This window comes from Hippopotamus amphibius, chromosome 2 (assembly GCF_030028045.1).
Source record: "Hippopotamus amphibius kiboko isolate mHipAmp2 chromosome 2, mHipAmp2.hap2, whole genome shotgun sequence".
In the NCBI taxonomy this organism is placed as follows: domain Eukaryota; kingdom Metazoa; phylum Chordata; class Mammalia; order Artiodactyla; family Hippopotamidae; genus Hippopotamus; species Hippopotamus amphibius.
In genome coordinates, this window is record NC_080187.1 from 54,731,336 (window position 1) to 54,750,630 (window position 19,295).

The following is a 19,295-nucleotide window of genomic DNA, read 5'->3' on the forward strand; positions in this document are numbered from 1 at the left end:
AGTGGTGGCCTCTGGACAGGAGGGAGGGAGGAAAGTGAAATTGGGGCGAGGTACGCAGGTGGTTTCAGCTACATCTATATTTTTTATTAAAAAAAGGAGCGGGAGCAGAAAGACAAAATGTTACTATTTGGCAAAACTCAATTGTGAGCACATGATATTCTTTGTGCTTTTCTGAGTACTAGTAATATTTAGTAACAACAGTTTTTTAAATTCTAGCAGTATTATTCAGCATGACTTTGGAGGACATGAACATTCCACGTTATTGGGCAATTGCAGAACAGCAGAGGAAGAGGGATCTTAAGAGCTGGCGCAGCCGCATCTTTCCTAAAGACTCCGAGCAAGGAAATGAAGATGATGCAACACCAGGAGACAGACACAGGAGGCACCAACTCTGCTGCTTTCACCTTAGCCTGGTAGGAGGACCAGTGTCAAGGCCATTCCACTGGGAGTCTCCCTGTCCCCAGCTATGTGCCACTCTCAAAGCTGCACCCTGACTCTTCTGTGACCTCTTCTAAACACTGAAGGGAGTCAGCTGCGATTTCTAATTGATTGAAAGAAACACTCTAAGCAGAGCTGTCATTTATTCCTTCTCTGATCATTTCCTGCAGAGATAATTAAGTATTTTAATACAAAATGAGGAAAACTCAAATCTGTTTCTCTCATAGCTCCTACTGCAGAGCAAAAAATGTTGGCAAGGATGTCAAGAAAGAATCATAAGCATAGATGATCTTATTTGCAAAGCAGAAATAGAGACACAGATGTAGAGAACAAATGAGAACAAATCTATGGATACCAAGGAGGAAAAGGTGGGAGGAATTGGGAGATTGGGATTGCCATATATACACTATTGATACTATGTATAAAATAGACAACTAATGAGAACATACTATATAGCTCAGGGAACTCTACCTAATGCACTGTGGTGACCTAAATGGGAAGGAAATCCAAAAAAGAGGGAATATATGTATACGTATAGCTGATTCATTTTGCTGTATGGTAGAAACTAACACAACATTTTAAAGCAACTATACTCCAATAAAAGTGAAAGAAAGAAAGAAAGAAAGAAAGAAAGAAAGAAAGAAAGAAAGAAAGAAAGAAAGAAAGAAAGAAAGAAAGAAAGAAAGAAAGAAAAAGAAAGAAAGGAAGGAAGGAAAGGGAGGAAGAAAGGGAGGAAGAAAGAGAGGAAGAAAGGGAGGAAGAAAGGGAGGAAGAAAGGGAGAGAGAAAAGACAGAACTGTAAGCAAAAATGACAACCACCCACGACTCACCAAGTGAAGGTAGAAAGGTGTGGTGGTGAAGCCGGACAACCTGGTCTAAATACCAGCCCCTCCACCCACTTGCCAGCTTCATTTACATAACCTTTCAGAGGCTCAGTTTCCACACTCTCAAGTAACAATAAAAATCCCTACCTTACAGGGTTAATGAGAAAATAAGATTATATATGAAAATGACTTGCACGGTGGCTAGCACATAATACACTAGTAGTAATAATAGTGATTCGTATTATCAATAACCATGGATTGGACTATGTTGAATTAATCTGTGTATGTGCTGGAATGTAAGCTCCATAACAGGCAAATCTGTTTTGTTCACTGATGTGACCCAGGCACCTAGAACACTGTCTGACCCATGCTAAACACTCAGTAAAGTGTTTGTTGATGAAAGAATGTGAATCTCAGTATTTGCACATATGACAGCTTACCATGTGCTGGGCATTACACGTTTTGTATCTCATTTAATCCTCACAACAACGTAGTATACTGAATACTATTCATTTCATAAAGGAGGAAACTGAGGCCCAGAGAAATTAACTTCCTTCCCCAAGCTCACAGAGTTAAATGGGAGAGCTGGGATTTGAATCCTGGTTGCCAGTTTTCAGGTATTTGTTGAATTAATGAATAAGTAATGGTTCCGAATTAACTTGACAATTTAGGAAAGGTTCACAGTAGTTAGGGTGAGAGTGATGAGTTACCCTGGGTGGCTGGGTAAATTATTACTAATTACATAATCAATGAATTACTGTTAAGTCTGTTCTTGTTATGTGTATCATGGCTTTGTGGCAGAGATCGGCCATGTTCCAGGCCAGGAGTGGGGTTTTCAATCCGTCTGCTGGGGTAGTAGCAAGGAGGGAGTTCTCCACATTTTACAGAGAGTGTTACTGGACAAGAAGCCCAAAGTAAATACCCCAAGGTTATAAAGAAAATTAGCAAACTAGAAATAAAACCCAGTCACCTCCTTCCTTCTCAACAAAACTCCAGCTTAACATAACTATGGATTTGGAATCCACTGCACCTAAGGGAAAAAGTGGTATTAAGGCCAAAGAGTAGAGGAAATGTTTTCCTTTTCCTAAGACCTCAACTAGTAACATATTTGTTTATGATCAATTACTTCTGAAGAAAAAAGTCATATACAACAAATGACAGTAATAGAAGCTATTTCCTTTGGAGTAGCTTTTAACTGAAAAATAACTTTGTAGAAGTTTATTGTAAAAAGTTTAAAGCATAGATGAGAAAAAAATTAATTTCATTACCACCACATAATCTTTATGTATATCCTCCTAGTCATTTTTGTATATTTGTCTTTTACAAAAATGAGATGCAATTGTACACATTTTATAGCTTGTTTCCCAATTAATAAATTATAACTATGTATGTCAGTAAATACATTATTTTTAATAATAATGGAACTCCAGTGTAGTTATATGTTAAGTCCTGGAATACTGAAGGCTGAAAATTCAAGTTGTTCCTAATTCTTCTCCATTATAAACAAAGCTGGATGAACATGGTAGAGCTAAATCTTTTTTGCATGTGTTTAATTATTTCCATAGGATAAGTTTCTAAAAGTAGACTTGCTGGATCAAAGGGTGGCATTTGGAATTTTTAAATGTAAGCATAAACATCTGTTTTGAATATATTTTTAATTTGTCTTCCAGTTCCTTTTTAGTTTGTTTTTTAGTATCAAGAACTATGGCAAATACATGGCAAGCCCCCAAGGGAGTCTGGCTGATGCTCTGCTTAAATTCCCTCTCTCTCTCCTTTTCAGAAGGAACAATGTCCATGAGTTAAGGAAGAAGGAAGGAGTAACGATGAAGACAAAATAATAATGTTGACCCAGAGTAAGAAAGACTAGTTGGCCCACTAAAGAAAGACTATTTGGCTCGGGAAATAAAACCCCATCATCAGAGGCATATGCAGAGGACTGTATTAGGCCCCATGGTAAGATTTACAGGAAATGAAATACATAGGTCCAGTCCTAGCCCTTGAGAAGCTTAAAATTCAGTTCAAAAGCAAAATTATAACCACATAAAAGATTGAGCTGCATATAACAAATTCACCTACAAAAGGTATAAGGATAGGTAATTCAGTTAACTGAAATAATCAGTTAAAGCAAGAACCATAATGTAAAGGTACACTGAACATTTTAAGAGAACACTTGAGGACATTTATGTATAGAATATGTCATTTAATTGAAGTTTCATAATGCTATGGTCAACAGGTTCCATTTTTGGTTGCCTTAATTTTTAAATTTGTTTAATTAAAATTTTAATATAAAAATTATTTTCTGTTAACTAAAAATTTCCCCCAATATTTGTTTTCTCACCCATAACCAATTCTATTACAATTCTTTTTAGAAAGTTACTCCTACCCAGTCTTTTCCAAACTTCAACTTGTTTTTATAGCAGCAATTCTCTTTTTAAGCTCCTATCTCATGCTGGACAGCAGTCGGTAAGCCTCACAGAGGGAAGAGAGAAGACTAGTTCATACAAAGAGTTAAACAGAAGTCTGTTACTTCTTTTACACAACATGAGTGTTCCTTAGATCAAAGCCACATGGCATCGACTCAGTAATTACCCTTCCAAGGAGAAATGGTGGAACAAGGGAATCAAATGTGTAACTTCTGGTTCTTCGTGGGCCAATGGTATAGAAAACAGACACTATAGGATACTTAGGCATCTACAGACCAAGGAGATTTGCATCCTGAAAAACTGTCAGAATCCATTGAGATGTACAGGATCAGTAAGTACGTCTTAAAAAGGAAAACATATGAGGCTATAGGTGATAAGGTTTCTTTGAATGTATATAAAAATCATACTACACTAGTCTGTTAAAAGTGCTGCTATCATGAAGAGGGGGCTGCTCTGCACTAAAAGTCAGGAGCTCTGAGTCCGCGTCCAATAGCTCTGTGGTTTGTGTAAGTTACTGAGAGCCTCTGAGGTCCCGCTTCCTAATCTGTCAAGTGAACTGAATTAGTGCAGGATGATTACTAAGACCTTCTTTAATTCTACAATTCCACTACTTTTAAAAGAGTACTGATAAGCATATAAAAAAGAAAAGCAGTAGACATTATAGATTCCCAGTAGCTTAGCGAATCAATCTAGATTCTAAAATCACCTAATAGAATCACATTCCATTTTTATTTTACAATTTAACAAATATCGAGTGTCTACTCTGATGCTGGGGATATTTCACAAAACAAGGGAAATATCTGCCTCCATGGACTTTATAGTCTGCTGAGGGACACAGACAGTTTAACAAGCAATGACAATAAAATGTGATAATTGCTAAGATGGAAAAAGAATATTCTTGCAGGAAGAGTATGAACATAATGCAGTACGGAAGGATTTTCTCTGCCAAGAGTATTTTTTTCTTTTTTCTTTTTCTTTGGCCACACCTTGCGGCTTGTGGGATCTTAGTTCCCCAACCAGGGATTGCACCCATGCCCCCTGTAGTGGATGCACGAAGCCCTAACCACTGGACTGCTAGGGAATTCCTGGAAGGATTTTCTCAATACAGTTATATCTAACATGAGACCTGAATGGATAAGAAGAGTCTCATTAGGTGGGGGCTCAGGAGAGAAATGATTCAGCTGGACAGAGCACTGTATGAAAAGGGCAGAGCTGGGAGGGAGCTGGCTAGGCTGGCACCTGTGGCTGAATTGCTTGGGATAATGGCTGATGTGAAAAGAGAAGTGGGCAGGAGCTGTATCATGCAAGGCCTTCCAGAACACAACAAGGAGTTTTGTCTTTAGCTTCCTATCCATGGGGGGGGCGTGGGGGGTGATCCCATAACATTTTCAAAAGATTACTCTGGCTGTGACGTCAAGAACAGGTTGGAGGGCAGCAGGACCTGAGGCAGAAAATCACTGGGAGGCTGCAGCAGGAATCTGGACAAAAGATGGTACCCTCAACTAAAACACTGGCAACAGGGATGGAGACAGATTTAGAAGATGGGACAGGACTTGGTGATTAAGATGTGGAGGAACAAGAGTCAAAAATGATTCCTGGACTTCCAGCTTAAGAAACTAGGTAGAAAATTTTCCATTGTGTTTTCGAAGAGGATTGTCTATAAGCATAGCCTTGCTGGCAGGCGTCTTGCCACCATTCAGAAAGAGGCTGACTGAGAATGGAGCCAACACAATGGAAAACAAAGCTAAGAGACAGAGAGGGTGAGGCTGTTTGTGACGTCCTTATTTTACGTCTCTGGACCAGCTATCCCAGACCTACTACTGGACTTTGCAGGAACGTGAATCAATGAATTTCCCTTGTTGTGGTTTTTGGTGGTGGTGGTGTTTCAATTAGTTGTTCAGTTCAATTTGAGCCGGGGTCTATTGCTTGGAACCAAAAGAATCCTGGGAAGAGAGAGGACAGTGGGAGTGGAGAGACCAGGGTAGAACCACCACTGAATAAGTGACACAGGAAGATGAGCCCAAGGAGAAAGAGAGAGGAAAGGAGGAGTCCAGGAAACCGCAGTATCAACAGAAAAGAAGTTTTCAGAGAAGCACATGGTCGGTAAAGCCGAATGCTCTAGAGAGATAAGGCAGACAAGGACCGAGATGTATGCATTGGGTTTAGCCGCAAGGCAGTAGTTGGTGGTCTCAGTGAGGACAGTGTCAGTGGAGTGATGGGTATACAAGTCAGACTGAAGGGGTGAGGAGCTGAGGGGAGGAAGTAGAAAAGAAACAGAATAAGTCAAGGTGTTGAGTTTGAAGGGGAAGGCTGCGGAGGGAGATGCTTTCAGATGGATGAGGAAGGAGAATGTGTAAAGGCTAATAAGGAGGACACAGAGAGGGGACAGTCAGCTGGGGGAGTCCTTGAGGAGGGAGGAACACAGGACAATGCACAGACTTAAAGGTCAGCCCCAATTCAAGGGAAGGACAGACAGTTGGAACCAGACAGGGAGGAGGATACGGGTGGAATTAACTGGAGGTCCTAGCGGTGGCAGCAGGAACTTGATGGTGTGACTGTCTGACAGCCTCCATCTCCTCCATAAAGTAGTGGGCAGGGCCCTTTGTTGAGAACGAGGTGAACGGGGGGTGGAGGGGGGTGGGGCTGGGGGTGGAAGGCTTAAGGAGAATGAAAGCTGTCTGAAACTTTGCCGTGGAGAATAAGAGAGAGATTAGGACAACACAGAAGAATTGACTGGAAGCTACGCGTGCCCACGGGATGACAAACCATTCCATAGTTTCCCCCAAATCTGGCACGTCAAGGAAAGGATGGAATCTGAAAGTAAATGTTTACTTTTAGTGAGGCAACTGATTTATAAATGGTCTCTTTCATAAATTAAAAAATTTTAGTGTGTACTGGGATAGTTTTCATTACTGATCTAAAAGAGGAACTTTTAAGTTTGCTGATAGGACACTCAGCTTTTCCACATAGTAAACTGTCAACCTGATGAAGACAGACCACAGGAAAATCTCACAAAATGATATGACAGAGCCCAGAGAGGCCAATAAGATTCAGCGGGCTGGAATATGATAACAAATCTGGGTCTAAAACACAAAACAAAACCCAAACTGTGTTCATAAAATAAAGGTCTTGGGATCTCAGCGACCACCCAGTTAAGAGAACAAAGTTACCAGAACAATGCTCTTAACAACAGATACAACTCTTGGGTTGAACAAATACCAAATACTAAGAGGCCACTAGATAAGATCCTTTCCAGTATCAAGACTGAAGTTTCAGTTGAGAGTGGTAAGAGCTCATGTGAGATAACCGTATTTGAAGACCTCATCTACTGATCACATTTGTCATCTATATTTTCAACTTCTATCCTTACATGTAGTTTCATCCTCAGCAAAGTTTTTGAACCATATCGTCTCAGCCCCTCCTGAAATGTCTTTTCCGAATTACGATGTAGTCTTGTGATATCCACAGAGAGGTATGATGTAAACACTCTGGATAGCATTTTTTTGTCTTTCAGAGTTGAGGGTATTTACTACCGAATTATTCAGTATTCTTCATAAAGAAAAAAACAAACAGAAACAAACAAACAAAGAAATCCAGGCGGGAACTTTGCTATCCAAGGCCTTCCTTTCCTGGCTTTTCATTTATCTGCCCCACTTCTGACCTATCATGTCCAGGTTCTTAAGCTGGAAAGTTCATTCCTCCTGGCCCTTCAGAGTACTGTACACTGATTCTCCTCGGCCTTCACACATCTAGGTTACCACATGCCAGAAGCAAGGTGGTGAGCTAAGATTACAACATGATTTCTAACCTTTAAGGATTCATAGTCTCAGTAAATGATGCCAATACAGAATGACAGATGCTGTAACAGGAGGCAGTGGGGGTGAAAAAGACAGACGTGATCATCTCTTCCAGGATGGGCAGAAAGAGTCAGGAAGGCCTCCTGGAGGAGGTGACATTTCAGTAGAGTCTTGAGGGATGAGGATTTCTCTAGGCAGGGAAGGTGCCAAAGAGTGGGAAGCAGAGGAAAGAGTGGAGTATAAAAAGCCCATGAAAAAAAAAAAGAAAAACAAACCCCGTGAGATGTGGAACAGGCTTACTTCCAGGGGCTGTAGGTTGCATAGCACAAGTGGAGCACATGGCGTAGGGAGAGGCTGGAAGATGAGTCCAAGCAAGTAAGAAGGGACTGGACCAGACAATGGCTAGCTTAAGAGCAGTTAAGAAGTTTGAACTTGGACTTCCCTGGTGGCACAGTGGTTAAGAATCCACCTGTCAATGCAGAGGACACAGGTTCAATCCCTGATCCGGGAAGATCCCACATGCCACGGAGCAACTAAGCCAGTGCACCACAACTACTGAGTCTGCACTCTAGAGCCCACAAGCCACAACTACTGGGCCCGCGCACCTAGAGCCCATGCTCCGCAACAAGAGAAGCCACCTCAATGAGAAGCCTGCGCACCCCAACTAGAGAAAGCCTGCGCACGCAGCAACAAAGACCCAATGCAGTCAAAATATAAATAAATTTAAAAAAAGTTTAAACTTTATCCTGGCTCAGGTGTGAATCAATCATTTTTTCCCTTGGCTTAGCTTAGATAGATAAGATTAGAATTGTTGAAAGAGAATTTTAGCTAAAGCACAAAGGGAAAAGCAAACAAATACAAAACAAAGAGCAAACAGTAAAAAGCATAAAAATGAACAGCTCACAGATCCCAGATTTCTTAGCTGCTTCACAAAATTCTAGCTCCAGATTAGAACTTGTACATAGACGGCTCAACCCAAGCCTTCTTTCTCTCCTCTATCCATCCCTGCCAGCGATGGAACAGCCTACCACTCCCTCTGTCCCCAGTGCAAACATGAGGCCGATGGGATTTTTGCTCCTTTTAGAACCCAGTTCTTAATATTCATCCCTGGGCAGTCTGGCTTACACTGCGGTTGCCTGAACTTCTCCCCTGGAGCTGCCCCTGGAGGTCTTGCTCTAGATCAGGGATCAGCCAGTGCTTTCCGTAAAGGGCCACAGAGTAAATATTTTAGGCTTTGGGAGGTCATATGTATTTCTGTCACAACTACTCAACTCTGCTGCTGCAGCACAAAAGCAGCCATAGAGCATGTATAAACCAAAGGGCATGGCTTGGGACTTCCCTGGTGGTCCAACGGTAAAGAATCCGTCCTGCAACGCAGGGGACGTGGGTTCAATCCCTCGTGGGGGAACTACGATCTCACGTGCAATGGCGCTATTAAGCCCACGCGCCACAACTACTGAGCTCATGTGCCTCAACTAGAGAGGCTGTGGGGCACAACTAGAGAAGAGGAAAAAAAAAAACCCACACCCATATGCCATAACTAGAGAGAAGCCTGCATGCCACAATGAAAGATCCTGCATGCTACAACTAAGACCCCACACAGCCAAAAAAAAAAAAAAAAAAAGGCATGGCTGTGTTCCAATAAAACTTTATTTATAGACATTGAAATTTGACTTTTATATCATTTTACTTTATCATGAAATATTATTCTTGTTTGATTTTTTTTCAACTATGTATGTAAAAACCATACTTAGCCCACCAACTGTACAAAAACAGGTGATGGGCCAGACTTGCCCTGCGAATTATAGGCACTGATTCCCAGGGCAAAGATGGACTCTTCTCTTTCACATTATCAGTTTATTATTATAACTGATACTAATAATACTAATATATAACATTCGTTGAGCACGCACTATGTGCCAGGTAGTATGTTCCACAGAGAGTTGTTTTGAAGAATAAATAAAATAATGCCTGTATAGCACTTAGCACAATGCTTGCTCTGAGGTAAGCACGAGAATTGTCAGCTACCACAGACGAGAAGCACCTGTGTTGAAAGTTTGAGGATGTGGCAGCCATTATTTGAAAGAATTGGAAAAACCTGAATGATATTAGTTAAGTTGGAATAAATGTGTCAGACATCGTGCATAATAAACTTAACAATAACTGACCAAAAACTGCTAACTACTATTACTATTGCTTATTATTGTTTATACACCTTAGCTCTAATCAGTAAAATGACTTATACAAGGTAGATATTAATATCCCATTGAAGATCGGAAAAATTAAGTAGGGACTTCCCTGGTGGTGCAGTGGTTAAGAATCCGCCTGCCAATGCAGGGGACACAGGTTCAATCCCTGTTCTGGGAAGATTCCCACATGCCGCGGAGAGATTAAGCCTGTGCGCCACAACTAGTGAGCCTGAGCTCTAGAGTTTACAAGCCACAACTACTAAGTCCCCATTCACCACAATTACAGAAAGCCCACACGCAGCAATAAAGACCCAATACGGCCAATAACAGAAAAAAGAAAAAAGAAAGAAAAATTAAGTAATTTGTGAAATCACATAGCTAGTAAGTAGCAAGCAGAGCTAGGATGTGAAGCAGATTTACCTAACTTCAAAGACCATGCCCTTTCCACCACATCACAACCTCCTGCTTAGTTTATGTGAAGTAAAACCACTGGCTTGGTCGTTAACCAGGAGCAGGAATTACCATCCCCAGAGTCTGCCATCTTGTATTAGCACTGGACTTATCCTATTCTTGCTTCAAAGCTTAAACGCCTGGTGGACCACTTAGCTCTGGTTTCCTGCCAAGGGAGCCTCTACCCTGTGAGAACAGTGCAAATGATGGAGCTCAATGGACAATTAGATCTTTTCCAGCTCAGGTGTCCAATTCAGTCCACTTCTCTAGGTTCTTCTAATGACTCATCTTTAGGTGACTTGCTGAAAGTGACTGTCCTGGGATCCCACCACTACAGCATTCTAACAGAAAAATACTTTACACATTCAGTGATGACTCTGGGTGGTTTCCACCAAAGGTAAAACCCATGCATCTGCATGATGTCTTCAGAGCCAACAATAAACGTTAAAACGTTATTGAAGATATTGTGCACAGCTTCAAAACTGCATTCAATGGAGCCCATGTGGTAAATCCTTCCCTGAGATTAGCTCCAGGAAAAAATTGTCTCCTCTAGAGTTGAATCTGCATACTTTATCTTGCCAGGGTAAGAAAATGATATAATCCAACCTGTTTCCTTTTATATCATGGCTTCCAAGAAACTTAAAACCAAATTCCATGCCAAAATGTCTCACCTCAGATACCTAGTAGGACCTACTTCTGCTTCCTGCTATGACCTTTTGTTTTATATTTTGAAAAACAACTAGAATATATTGTGTGTCTCCTATATGCTAGGCACACTGCCTCTCCTGATGTGCCCTTCCTCCTCACATCGTTTCAAATCTGGTGCTTGTTTTACTAAACTACCCTGGTGCCTTATTTTTTTTTATAAATTTATTTATTTATTTATTTTATTGGCTGCTTTGGGTCTTTGTTGCTGCACACAGGCTTTCTCCAGTTGCAGTGAGTGGGGGTCTACTCTTCATTGTGGTACACGGGATTCTCATTGCGGTTGCTTCTCTTATTGCAGAGCATGGGCTCTGGGTGTACAGGCTTCAGTAATTGCAGCATGTGGGCTCAGCAGTTGTGGCGCACGGGCTCTAGAGTGCAGGCTCAATGGTTGTGGCACACAGGCTTAGTTGCTCCGCGGCAATGTGGGATCTTCCTGGGCCAGGGATCAAACCTGTGTCCCCTGCACTGGCAGGTGGATTCTTAACCACTGAGCCACCAGGGAAGTCCCATAGTGCCTTATTTTTAAAGTTATGCTTTTCTTGTATCCTATACCCCATATCTCCTAGAAGCAGACAGGTCCAAATATTATGGATTTTTTAAAAGGGTCCATTCACATTTATGTACCTAGTTATGAGCAGCCAACCAGGCTTTATCCTTAGAGGCACAAGATGGGGATGTCATTCCATAAAAGCTGGGCTTTTTCCAGATGGCACTGTCTTCCACATCACTCTCTCTTTTTTGTACTGCTACTTGTCTCCATGTATTGCTTTTTTGTCTACCTCTTGGGGTTTCTGCTGTGGGTATCACCCTGATCATCAATGCAGACGTTAAGACTCCAGGTAGTGACACAGTATATATAGAAAACCCTAAAGACTCCACACAAAAACTACTAGATCTAATAAATGAATTCAGCAAAGTAGCAGGATACAAGATTAACATTCAGAAATTGGTTGCATTTCTTTACACTAACAATGAAATATCAGAAAGGGGATGTAAAAAAAAATATGTTTTAAAATCACACACACACACACACACACACACACACACACACACACACACACACACAAACCTAGGAATAAACCTGACCAAGGAGGTGAAACTTATATGCTAAGAACTATAAAACATTAATAAAGGAAATTAAAGAAGATTCAAAGAAATGGAAAGATACCCCATGCTCTTGGATTGGAAGAATTATTATTAAAATGGCAATACTACCCAAAGCAATCTACAGATTTAATGAGATCCCTACCAAATTACCCATGACATTTTTCACAGAACTAGAACAAATAATCCAAAAATTTATTTGGAACCATAGAAGACCCAGAATTGCCAAAGCAATCCAGGGGGGTGGGGGTGGGGGCGGGGCAGGAGGCATAACTTTCCCAGATTTCAGACAATACTACAAAGCTACAGTAATCAAAACAGTGTGGTACTGGTGCAAAAACAGACAAACAGATCAATGAAACAGAACAGAGAGCCCAGAAATAAATCCACATACCTACAGTCAATTAATCTTTGACAAAGGAGGCAAGAATATAAAATGGGAAAAAGTCTCTTCAGGAAGTGGTGCTGGGAAAGTTGGACAGCTGCATGTAAATCAATGAAGTGAGAACACACCTTCACAACATGCACAAAAATAAACTCCAAATGCCTTAAAGACTTAAACATAAGACATGACACCATAAAATTCCTAGAAGACGGCATAGGCAAAACATTCTCTGACATAAATCATACCAATATTTTCTCAGGTCAGTCTCCCAAAGCAATAGCAATAAAAATAAAAATAAACAAATGGAACCTAATCAAATGTACATGCTTTTGCACAGCAAAGGAAACCATAAAAAAAAAAAAAAAAGCAACCCCAAAAAAGAAAATACAACCTATGGAATGGGAGAAAACACAAACAGCTCATACAACTCAATAACCAAAAAACAATCCAGCTGAAAAATGGGCAGAAGATCTTAATAGACATTTCTCCAAATAAGACATACAGATGGTCAGCAGGCACATGAAAAGATGCTCAACATCACTAATTATTAGAGAAATGCAGCTGGTCAGAATAGCCATCATTAAAAAGTCTGCAAATAACAGATGCTGGAGAGGGTGTGGATAAAAGAAAACCTCCTCCACTTGAGGAGGGATGGGAATGAAGTTGGTGCAGCCACTATGGAAAACAGTATGGAGGTTCCTCAGAAAACTAAAAATAGAATTACCCTATGATCCAGCAATCCCAGTCCTGTGCATATATCTGGACAAAAAAATAATTCAAAAAGATACATGCACCCCTATGTTCATAGCAGCACTATTCACAATACCAAGACAGGGAAACAACCTAAATGTCCATCAATAGATGAATGGATAAAGAAGATGTGGTACATATGTACAATGGAATACTACTCAGCCATAAAAAAGAATGAAATAATGCCATTTGCAGCAACTTGGATGCAACTAGAGATTATCATACTAAGTGAAGTAAGTCTGCAAGAGAAAGACAAATACCATATATTATTTATATGTGGAATCTAAAATGTGGCAAAAATGAACCTATCTACAAAACAGAGTCAGAGACATAGAGAATAGACTTGTGGTTGCCAAGGAGGAGGGAGAAGGATGCATTGGGAGTTTGGGGTTGGTAGATGCAAACTATTACATTTAGAATGGATAGACAACAAGGTCCTACTGTATATCACAGGGAACTATATCCAGTCTCCTGGGATAAACCATAATGGAAAAGAATATAAAAAAAAGAATGTATATATGTATATAGTGGAGTCACTTTGCTGTACAGCAGAAATTAGCACAACACTGTAAATCAACTATACTTTAAATAAAAGGACTCCAGGCAGTGCCCATGCTTGGTCTATGCCAGGGGCGAGGTACATGAGTTGGACTCAATGTTTCTGCATCTGCAGCCTCTGGACACACCTCATGAGACTCCTTTAGCACTGAGAGGCTTCTTCATTGGAATCACAACTCTCTTAGGCATTTGGTACCTCCCACTTCACCTCGTATCACCTCCCCTCAACCCTACCTGTTCCCCTATTGATTTTTCCAAGAACCACTGGAGGTTTATACAACTTAGGACTTCGTGTCCAAGGGAAACTGGCAGAGAAAAACCCAAATGAACTTTTTGGCCAACCCAATAGAATAAAGCTGGCAGATGATTGTTACTAGACAGAAAAGTTGGAAACTGGAGAGGATATTTGGTACTACGTAGGCCCTCAAATATTTGATAATGAATGAATGAACAAATGAATCAGTTTCCCACCCTGATTACCTAGACAAAGTCAGCAACCAAACACCAAGTTCTAAGCACCCAAATTTCTTCAATGATTGGACTCCTATGAATTTGCTGCAGTAAGGCCGATAACAATGGAAAACTTGGTTTCTCTTTCTGCTTAAAAAGAAAGCCAGAGCACAACTCCGTCCACCCAAAAAGCTTCCTTGTTACTACCAGGTGTGGCTGTCTGGCACAGGCCATGTTTTTGCTCTGAATTCTCCTTTTTCCTGAACTTGCTCAGTGACCCTGGGCAAGTCACTTGCTCAATGGGACTTTCTTCTCTTTTTTTTGGCAAAATACACTTAAAATTTACCATTTTAGCCTTTTAAAATGTACAGTTCAGAGTCATTAAATACACTCATATTGCTGTGCAACCATCACCACCATCCATCTCCAGAACTCTTTTCATCTTCCCAAACTGAAACTCTACCCATTAAACAGAAATTTCCCATCCCCGCCTCCACCTGTCCTGGCAACCACCATTCTACTTCCTGTCTCTGTGAATCTGACTATAAGTGGAATCACACAGTATTTGCCCTTTTGTGACTGCCTTTTTGCACTGAGCATGATGTCCTCAAAGTTCATTCATGTTGTAGCATGTGACAGAATTTTCCTCCTTTTGAGCCTGAATAATACTTTATTGTATATACAGACATTTTGTTTTTCCATTCTTCTATCAATGGACCCCTGAGTTGTTTCCACCTTTTGACTATTGTGAATACTGCTATGAACCCAGGTGTACTAGTATCTGTTTAAGTCCTTGCATTCACTTCTTTTGGGTGCACACCCAGAAGTGGAATTGCTGGATCTGGTGGTAATTCTACATTTGCTACTTTGAGGCACCGCCACGCTGTTTTGCTCAATGGGACTTTTCAGTGCAGAGACAGAACTGCTTAAAGGGCTGACCACTGCAGTCGTATTGCCATGCTGACTCCCGAGAGATGTTTCCCGGGTGTAGATTTGCCTAGAAAGGTTGTCTTGTCTCATTCTCTAGAGGAACAGGACACACCTGCTGTTTAGAATAAGTTCTGCTTTAGACACTGGACCTGGGTTTGAGCCTGACCCTGCCTCAGTATCCACTGTTGTAAAGTAGGTCAATAATACTTAATTTACAGGGTTTTTATAAGGATCAGGCATGATGTACACAAGCACTGAGGTAAGCACTTAGAAAACGAAGCTGTGAATCTCACTCTACTGACTGCAAAGGGTGGTTATGAAAACAAAACCACGTAATGGATGAGAGAGCTGGAAATGGTCATGCTTTCTACAAATGCTAAGCCCTCCTTATTTCTTTCCTAATCACTGCAACAGCCTCCTAACAGTTCTTCCTGCCTCCTGGCCTCTTTTTTTTTTTTTAATCTATTTATGATTATTATTATTTTGGCTGCATTGGGTCTTTGTTGCTGTGGGTGGGCTTTCTCTAGTTGTGGCGAGGAGGGACTATTCTTCATTGCGTTGTGCAGGCTTCTCATTGCGGTGGCTTCTCTTGTTGCGAAGCATGGGCTCTAGGCATGTGGGCTTCAGTAGTTGTGGCTCAGGGCTCTAGAGCACAGGCTCAAGTAGTTGTGACACATGGGCTTAGTTGCTCCGTGGCACGTGGGATCTTCCCGGACCAGGGCTTGAACCTGTATCCCCCTGCATTGGCAGGTGGATTCTTAATCTCTGAGCCACCAGGAAAGCCCCCTCCTGGCCTCTTAAGTCTATCCTTCACTCTGCCTTCAGAGTGAGCTCCCTAAAGCAGATAGGATCCTTCCCTCCCACCAAGATTTTCAGAGGCTCCTCTCACCCTTGCCGTGCCTTCCTATCTTCAGTCTATTTTTCAGATCTTGCCACTTTGCCCCCATAATCTTCTTTATGCTTGTCCCCTCCACCTGGAGCACTCTCCCCCCAGTCCTGGTTAAAAGTTAGCCATCCTAGAATTACTAATTTCGGATATTTCCAGACCTTTCCTGACTACGCAACTAGACTCTTGGCCCACAGCACCAGGAGCAATTATCTATCTCCGTCCCAAGCACACACTGCATTATAACCATCTGTGGGTTGATTTCCCCAACTAGATTAGCTTCTTAAAGTTAAGGGTTAGACGACTCATCTCTGCATTTCCGGTCTTAGCACAGTGCTGGGATGTTTATTGAACAAATAGATGACTATGAAAAACAGGGTGGTGTTTTTATTATTAGAAAGTTGGAATAATTCACATATGCTTAACTCCTGAGTTAATTAGAATAACTGTTTCTATAGTCTCATAATACATGATTATTATTAGAATAAGTATTATTATATAATGAAGAGGGCTTTTTTTTGAAAAGTCAGCACCACAAAGGATGGAAGCCAAAGGAGAAATATTTCAAGGTACTTTATCTCTTTCTCCCTCCAAAATAAGTGGGATGTTTTTAAATTGAGCTCCTTGTGTCTTTGTAGTTCTTCTAAGAGTTACTTTTGCTTCCTTGGCATCTGAGAAATAGGCTGACCTCTACACGCATGGCCCTGATGACAAAACCCCTGATAAGAGATCATTTAAAGGCTATTTTCATGAGTGGGCTAAAGTAATGAGTCCAATCTTGCACTTAGTAGGTGCTTGGTAAATATCTGCTCAAGAACTGAGTTCATCATGAGTCGCTTGTTTGTGCTTACTCCTGTGAATTCCAGCCTGTGGCTGGAGGTCAGTTTCTTAATTTACCTCCTTCAGAAGCAAGAGCTGTGTCAGCTGTGCTGATTTTGAAGTAATCAAGGCATTGGAAAGTTGTAAAAGCCGTGGGACAATTATTTAAAGTAACCTAAAGTGCATATACACTATTTACAGTTGATGTGGGAATCACCTGATTTATTTACTTTTAGCGAGCCCATGAATTTGTATTTGTTTCTTTACATGAGTGTCAGTGGCTTTCCATATGAATCTCTTGCAGCTAAGGCCTTAATTAATGCTTGCAATCTAGTGTGCAAAGTTATCTTTAACATGTCCTTAAATGGCTCCTTTTAAGCTTCAAACGGTGCCCTCTAGTTCTTATGGGTATTGATGATTATCAATGACTTTCTACATTTTGGTTTTATCTTTGGGGTTTATTGCCACTAACCAAGGACCTTATGTTGGGAATCACTGATGCATACTAGCTAAGACAATTTTTCTTTCTTGCTTTTAATCTTTTAAAGATTTGTATCATTTTACTCACAAACACACAATGCTCCTAAATGAACATTAATGTTAGATGTAGAAAATACAAATATTTTCCAAATAGAAAATATTATACATAATGAGAAATTCATAATTTCATATTTGATAGAGAACTGACACTTCTGGAGGAAAGTACACAGCGATGGGGTTAAGGACCATTAAGAATTTCTGTTTAGGGCTTCCTAGGTGGCTCAGTGGTTAAGAATCCGCCTGCCAATGCAGAGGTCACGGGTTTGATCCTAGCTCCAGGAAGATCCCACATGCCGCGGAGCAACTAAGCCCGTGTGCCCAAAAAAAAAAAAAAAAAAAAGAATTTCTGTTTAACAAAGATTTAGAATCCTAACAACTCTTAGGCTTACCTTCATTCCTTGGGCATAGGCAAGGTGATAACAGTTTGAAAGAATTTTCTTATTTTTGATTGTTATCTCAAGTCAAGAGGTGTGTCTAGCAAAAAAGGAATCTGTGCTCACAGCATTTTATATTTTGAAGGAAAAATAAAGGTAATTTAGTTGTGCAAACTTCTCAGAGGCAGAAATGTTCTAGGACCAAGCTTGCTTGATTTCTCATCTTCTGCCTTTCATTATCAGCTAATTTGTTAATTAGGATCATGTTCACCTGAATATATCGTTTAGATGGTATTCCTGGTTATAATTTTTATTACTAAACAACAAATGAAACTGCTTGCATTTCGCAAGTAAAATCAATCAATTGGTATTTATTGGGTGAGGTTTTAAAGAAAAATAAATCTTTAAAACTATAATTTATTTTAATTTGGAGCTAGGGGTCAGAGGATTAAAGTACTTTTCTGAGTCTTTAGAAGTGGGCAAAGGTGGAGTCACTTTAGAATTGCAGGTTTCAGACTGGGATTATTTCAGATTGGCATTTTTACCAAGGGGAGCACTGGGCTAACAGGAAGTGGGACCGAATGGATGGAGCTGTGCAGTATGACCCAGAAGCAGGCTGAGGAGGACAGACCCCAACAAGCTTAAGTTACCCCAAGGTTCCCGCATATTCCATTGCTTTCTATCTGCCAAACTATTTTTTGAAAAGCTCAAACTGGGGGATGCCCAAACTAGGGTCAGCTATGCTGAGGCGCTCTGGGGTGTGGCTGCAGGGACTGTGGGGAAGCAGTGTCCTGGAAAGTAGTCCTGGGGTGTGGAACTTGAGGGCACCCACTGGCTTAGATCACAGGACAGCTACCCTCTGATGGCTATAAGGTGGTGGAGGCAGGCATGTTGACAGACGCCACTCACTAAGTACCTGAAACACGGGGGACTCAGGTCCCCCACTCATACCGAGAATCAGACTCCTATGGACATTTAATCTTTCAGGAGTTTTCACAGAGGCACACATTCTGAAGAAACGCAGCCCACACCCATGCAAGTTCTCACGCATTCTAATCCCACCCCGGGGTTTGCATCCCTACGCAAGACAGGAGGGATGAACCAAGAGCTTGAAATTACCCTGGCACAGACTTCCCAAATCAGGCTTCCCGAAGCCCAGCAGAGTCTGGGCGGACGGGGAGAATGGGACGGAAACAAAAGACTTTTAAAATTGATTCCTCCGAGCGAAACCGGTTGCTCCATCTCTAAATGTTAGCAACGTTAAGATTTCTCTTGCTGGCACAACTGGAAAAAAAGACTTCACACCCCCCAAAAGGGATGGTCCGGAGAGTCCCCTTACCTTGCTACAGAGCCAGGTGGACGGGTCTCCGAGGCCGGGGAGGAGGCAACCTGAGCCCGGGCGGCTGCTGGCAGGAGGAGAGCAGCTGTTGGAGACCTCAGCTGCGGCCCTGGCCCCGCCCCTTGGTTGCCCCGCCCCCAGGACGCCCCGCCCCTCGGCGGCCCGCAAACCTTCGGGGCTCTGCCGCCTCAGCTGCAGCTCTTTCACCTCGGGGACCAGAGCGCCCGGTGCATTGTGGGACGCCGGAGCCCGCCGCTGAGGCTGCGGTGACCCCTGGCGGGCGCGTCCGGAAAACAGCTCTGGGCTGGCGGGGTGCGCCTGCGGGGACCCG

General features: G+C 41.6%; 1 protein-coding gene across 2 annotated transcripts in view; it reads right to left on the reverse strand.

Annotated features, from left to right (window-relative positions):
• Positions 1–19,078, reverse strand: part of EXTL3 (exostosin like glycosyltransferase 3) — a 123,923-nt gene extending 104,845 nt beyond the window's left edge. Inside the window, exon 1 of one of the 2 annotated variants that reach the window (XM_057721131.1) lies at positions 18,965–19,078. The gene's annotated coding sequence lies outside the window, so the exon portion shown is untranslated. The remainder of the gene's footprint in view (positions 1–18,964) is intronic. The other variant, XM_057721130.1, reaches the window with a different exon arrangement.
• Positions 19,079–19,295: the final 217 nt, after the last annotated feature.